Source organism: Camponotus floridanus, unplaced genomic scaffold, assembly GCF_003227725.1.
Source record: "Camponotus floridanus strain SB8 unplaced genomic scaffold, Cflo_v7.5 scaffold456, whole genome shotgun sequence".
In the NCBI taxonomy this organism is placed as follows: Eukaryota; Metazoa; Arthropoda; class Insecta; order Hymenoptera; family Formicidae; genus Camponotus; species Camponotus floridanus.
The window spans coordinates 39181-45625 of NW_020229610.1; the positions used below are offsets into that span (position 1 = coordinate 39181).

At 35.9% G+C, this 6445-nt stretch overlaps 1 long non-coding RNA gene across 2 annotated transcripts; it reads left to right on the forward strand.

Annotated features, from left to right (window-relative positions):
• The first annotated feature begins 3121 nt into the window (after positions 1 to 3121).
• Positions 3122 to 6086, forward strand: LOC105256523. 2 transcript variants are annotated; one of them, XR_002192788.2, is made up of 4 exons: positions 3122 to 3693; positions 3844 to 3993; positions 4103 to 4223; positions 4895 to 6086. It is a non-coding gene; the product is annotated as an uncharacterized LOC105256523 (long non-coding RNA). The 2 variants fall into 2 exon arrangements; XR_889593.3 differs by lacking the exon at positions 4103 to 4223.
• The last annotated feature ends 359 nt before the right edge of the window (positions 6087 to 6445 follow it).

A 6445-nucleotide genomic window follows, 5' to 3' on the forward strand; every position in this document is an offset into this window, starting at 1 on the left:
TTTCTTTCTTGCGTTTATCCTCTTCTTTGGTCCACGGGATCGACGCAGCTCCGCCCGGCCATTCTATATCACGGTCCATATATTCTCTATCCTTGGAGCAACCAGGAGTATCGCTTACTAGGGGCTCAACCTCCATATTGGATTCGACTACCTCCAGTCTCACAGGGGAGGCAGAATTCTTCTTCTCTTTTCTTTCCAATTTCTTCACCTCCAAAGGCGACGCTTTCACAGGCTTTACGCCTCCGTACGAGGAGGAGGCTCTAGGTGCCATCGCCGGAAATGGCCCAAATCCTTCCTTAAGCGACCTAATTTCGCGTTGTAGTTCGGTGATCATTTTTCGCAAGTTGTTTATCTCGTTACTTTGAGACTGCTCTTTCCGTTTAATCTCCTCGAGCTCCTCTCTCAGTGCAAAGTTTTCATTTTTTAAGGAAAAGGCATCACCCGCACAAGTGAGCCTTTCAATCATTGCCTTTGTGATTTCGGCTGCTATTCGTTTGCTGTCTTTCATACGCCCAGCCACTCGTCCAGAGATGTTGCTACAGCGGCTTCTCTGGTTTTCAATTTCATTCAGGTGATCGAGACACCTCGCGCCCAAGGCCGCGGGATCCATTTCTAACCAATTTTGTCTTGAGAATTGCAATTCTCTCTCTGCTTCCTCCTTAGATACTGCGATCGGAATGGCTATTTTCCTTCTTGATTTCTGTCCCTGATCTTTATATGAACGTTCAGCCGCACTCTTTTTACCATCCTTCTTCTTGGCACTTTTATTAGCAGAATAGCCACTACTAACAATGCAACTATCAGAGCTATTAACAGAAAATTCATGTGGGGAACCCTCGGACCCACGTGAAAGCAAGGTGCTACGTCCATCCGAACATCCAGAGAGTTTCCTCTGCCTCTCTACTACGGACTCGATGAATTCCTCCCTGAAAGCGGAGGAATCCCTCGAGACGTTAGAATCCGCTTCATCCAATCGTTCATTAGTTTTATAGTCTTTAACCATACCGGACCTTCTGGATTTTTTATACTTAGATTCTTTAAGCTGAGAGAAGTCAGCCACTTTTTCAATCTTTTTTTGGCTTCCTCTCGTGACGCGCCTATTCGAGGGTAGTTCTTCCTCATTCTCTGTCTCTGTGTCTGTTTTAGAACACGATTTTCTACTGTCAGAGCTAAGGTTTTTGGGCGACTCCACGGACTCCATTATCCGGGCTTTATTGGGCCGACGAGTAAACCTTTCTATTGAGTCCTCTGTCTCGCTGATTGGAGATGTGGAGGCCTTTCTTTTCTTTTCCTTGATATTTTGCACCACTGCCTCATCAGGTTGATTAACGTCCGGTGTTTCGTAGGTGCAAGCGACCATCTCCAACGGATTAATCTCAGCAGTAACTATTTGTTCTGCAGGGGCGCTAGCCGAGACCACCCCAACAGTGCCCTCGCATGATTCCCGTCCAAGGACGGTCGACCCAGCGGCGTCGGGCTCACCACTGTGCCGGTCTCTGGGAGATCCGAGTGCCCCCTGAGACGGTAAGTTTTCCTTGTCCTTTGTGAATTCCATGTTGTATATAGATTTTGGGGGCGTAATTCGAGCGCCCCCATCCCTAGAGCGATTGGGTGTTACTTGACCCAGGGTTCGCTCAACCCTACAGGAGTTACCAGATGTATAGAGCTCCGAATTTGATGACGCACCAAACTCAAATGAGGACAATATTTTATTAGAAGCGTCATCTATCTCTTGCTCGATCTCGAGGAGCGTGTTCTTTTTGTCCACTAGTCTGCTACTGATGTCATGAAGTGCGGACTTGGAAAGATCAATTTCCTTTATCATACGTGTATCTAGTATAATTTCTAGCTCTTGGTCACTTTCTCTATTCGTAGGTTGCGAGCAGTTATCCCGCCAGCTCCGAAAAGTCCCATCAATGTTGGTAGGTGGGGACTCTTCTGTAAGTGGAGACAAACCACGAAGTAGACTTAGTTCTAAGCTATGATCGTGTTCTCGCACTTCCATCAACTTGATACGATGCAGCAGATATTTCCGTGACATGTCCATCTGCTGGCCATAGTCGTACAACAACTTTACATAAGCAATCGTCGTACGAATATTGTTGCGTAAACAAACATTATTCCCAGATACAGCGTATTTTTCTAAGGAGTACAAATTCCTGATAGCACAGGCAACAAGGTCTTCCGAGGAGATGTTGTCCTTGACGAGCCTATTCATAAGGTCTAAGATATTTATTATCTCCTCCATTGTTGGTTATACTAAATTTATAACAGTTAACAATTAACGCAATAATAATCTATATTTAATTATTTATTCTATTAGTAGCAATTACCTAAGCCTAGTAAACTAGAATAGTTATTTCCTAAAGGTATTTGAAAATTTGTATAATTTAGTAACATAGAACTATTTAACTTAGACTATCTTATAATAGCTATATATCAGTATAACAATTAATAATAAATGCGGACAAAGCTCGGTTTACCTATACTTTCTACTATAGAATAGAACAAAATAAGTTATTTCTCGATGGGAGAGTTTATTGGATCGAGGATAAACCAATTCTCGCAATGCGCATGCGATACTAACTTATAAAAATTACTGCGCAGCCAGAACTAAAAATTAATCTTACTATCCCAGGGGGGAGGTCAAGTAGATACTATTACACTTGACGCGCATCCCCTGTCATAAATATACATCAACTGCGCAGCGAATGAAAAACGCATTTCCGGTCTTCAGTTTACGGCTCTATAGCGATTAGTAATCACTACAGGATGACTCACGCACGCGAGTCACGCTTGCTTCTGACGGAAATTATCAAAAACAAATATTCTGTAATTAACAACAATTAGAACTCATAACAATGCATAAACATTTGTAACAATGTATAAGAATAATATGAAAGTGTGACTACATGCTATTACTAATAAAAATTAATATTATATTAATGAATAGATAAATTATTAGCTAAAAATTATATTATTAACTAATTATCATCCATTGTCAAGTAATTTAGACAATGTTCAGGCAATAATTACATTCTGTTCGGCTTGACCGAATTAACTTGGACACCTTACATGTGTATAGGAGCCCAAGCTTTTCATCTAGTAATATTTCCTAAGTCGCTCATCTATACTCTGCATAGTATCTGGCCAGCTGTCACAATATACACACCGCGTGTTTAAGAATCGCTTATATTTTTACTTATATTTAGACAACAGCAGTCCAGAGGGAAATTAATAATTGTTTACCCTTTTACAGATGCAGTTTAACAAGCATACCAGGTGACAATAAAGACGGCAACGTCCAACACACGTGTAATTGAGGTTGAACGATCCGATGTCTTTACATTAATTACTGTGGGTAAATCCGCTCAATATTCACAAGGAAGAGCATATTATTATTCTTAGATCGTATCACAGGTATTAATGTATCGAATAATGTATCAAATAGGTACTAATGTATTCATAACCTATACTTGTACCAGAAAAGGAACATGCTAACACCATTTCAATTAATAGACAGAAACTATGTAATACATTTTATCAGATTGTCGTTCCCTGTTTATAGGCTAAGAAGACTTCCGTTATTATATTAAGAATTGAGCTACTACCACAGCGTATACGATATATCTCGTACTTGCATATATAAGATCGAGATCATCCAATCTGCATATGTAATTATCAATAAAAGAGGTAAGCAAAATGAATCCATACAAATTAACAATGCATTAGATTCATTTACTTATAATATCCGTATAATTATATAGTTAAGTCGCTAGACTGTTTTAATATAATAAACATACTCATAGATGTTTCTTAAGTAAGAATACTTTCAATTTTTAGATATTATATCCGTGGGGTTATACTCTCAGTAATACAGAGCAACTGCTCGCAGCTCATCTGCCGTGACAGAAGGATGTCACGGTAATTCACCTGTCTTACATCTGTCGCAATCATTCAATGGAACAGTGGCAACCATATACCGATTACGTGGTACATTTCATGCTATATCTATTTATAATTTATATCTTCATAAATTCAGGTTCTATACTCAACTGCGATAAGCATATATTCATATAAATATATATTTATGCATCCATAGAAAGTTCCAAATTAAACATAAACATGACTATACCAGGAGTGCAACAGATGCAACTACAGGCATAGATGTACATCCGTTTTAATGTTATAATTATAACAAAAGAGAAAGAAGCAACATTCACGTAATTCGATATTAAAATAACGTCTGAGTAATGCTATTTACGAACCGATTGTGTGTTATTCAGTAATATTATATTAGTACTATTATAATTAATGCTATTTAATAGTATTATATTCAATCTTATAAATTCAATTTCTGACTCAGTTACTATCAAAGTATATTCATGTTAATGTGTAATTGCACAGGGTTCCAAATATCATTATACCAGTGAGACAGTAAATACAACTATTCAGTACAGCCGTACCCGCGCCTCACAAATCACAATTATATTCTGCTTTAGCATAATATTAATAACATCTAATTAATGTCGCTTATAATTGTATATCAATTTAAGGTGCCAGGTTCAGTAGTATATTTAGTATTATATACAAATTACCATGTCAATACTGCAATATTATACTCCACAATACTATTTGCAATAATTGTATCAAGATAAACCGTATTAGCATAGCAATTTTACGATACAGAAATTAATTTCACTCAGCACTTTATTCACGAATGTGTAGCTATCAATGAGTGGAAAAGCAGAATGTATCCACACAAAAATCAATAGCGCAATCAAGTTCATTTACTAATGTCATTCTTGTCATTATATAATTCGATTACTGAGCTAATTCACTACCCGAATACGCATTCATAATGCCTTCAAGTAACGTCGCTTTCTATTTTTAGGTATTATACTCCTGAGGCAATACACTCAACAGATTCTGTGCACCTGCTCGCAGTACATCAGCCTTGACAAAATGAATTGCAGAGAATTACATCAAAGCGCTCATGCAATGGGACAGCAAAACAAACATTATCTACACAATATTTAACACCATACGAAGTGTCAATGTGATTTATATTTTAAAGATTCAATCTCTGCGCTTAATTACTATAATTACATAATATTTAACACTATATGAAGTGTCCATGTGATTTTATATCGTAAAGATTCAATCTCCGCACTTAATTACTATAATTATATATTAATAACATCAATATCAATATTTATTCACACGCGATTCTATTTTAAGTATTATTGTCCGGTAAGTTGATAGATACAACTGTTCAAGGCAAATGTATATGCGCCTTCATGAATTATATTATGAAAACCGAAAAAGCAGCAATCTACCATACTATAATATTCAAGTAACATCTGTTTAATTAATACTATTTATAATTCCTATTAGTTAATGTTATTATTAAGTAATATTGTGTTCAATATTATGTTCAACATTATGTTTGGATTGCAAAAGTTAATTAACAAATAATATTTTACAAAACCGTTGTATCCGGGTTAGCATTATTACTTTAGAAGTGTAGTAATACAAAAGTTTGTATCCACGCAGCACTTAATTCATGAATAATTAGTTGTTGTCTATTTGTTTATTTATTTGATAGTGTTGTGTGTTCATTGTACTGCTATTCTATAATTCATACAATCAGCATTAAAAATAAAATATATGCTTCATTACTATTATCAGAAAAATCCGACCGCAGTTCAATAATGCTTAATTCTTTGTTACAAGGATCTAATAGATCTGAGGTGCGTCAATGAATTAATGTCGCGCTCATTAGCAGTTATATTGTCCAATCAAAGATTAAATTATTATCATTAAATAATTAATTAAAAACATCTATTATAAATAAGCTACTAAAGAGGGCATAAGTATGTAGGTCATACAGGAGGAGCTTACTTTCCTCCTGTTACCAAAATGTTGTTGTAAGTTATATAAATTTATAATTGCCTTTATAGCACAATAGTTTGTTAATTCTTAGAATAACACTATGCTAATTTAAGTAATGTACTATTTACCTCCTATATATTGTGTACTTGTGTTCTTTTCAAATCAAATAGGAACTAACTAGTCGTATATCAGTTTCCTTAGAGTTATTCAAGGACCATCATAATTATCATGTTTTATAATAATTAGCCTCTAATAATTAGGATCTATCTTCTTTCTTAAATCCTCTTTACTTCCTAACATAGAGTATAATAAGACGAAACTGTTATTCAGTTGAACTAACTTATTTAAGATATGACAGCACATCTAAATTATTCCCTGCTACTGTTTTAATCATAAAACTATCAACCGGTAGATCTATTTATATAACATCAGCACCTGAAGGGTGATGCAGCTATTCAATATAGCTGCAAATATATATCAATTTCATCTAATTACGAGTTATACATGTAAGAATAATTCATCCTAAGTTTAACGATTACGTACAACTTAT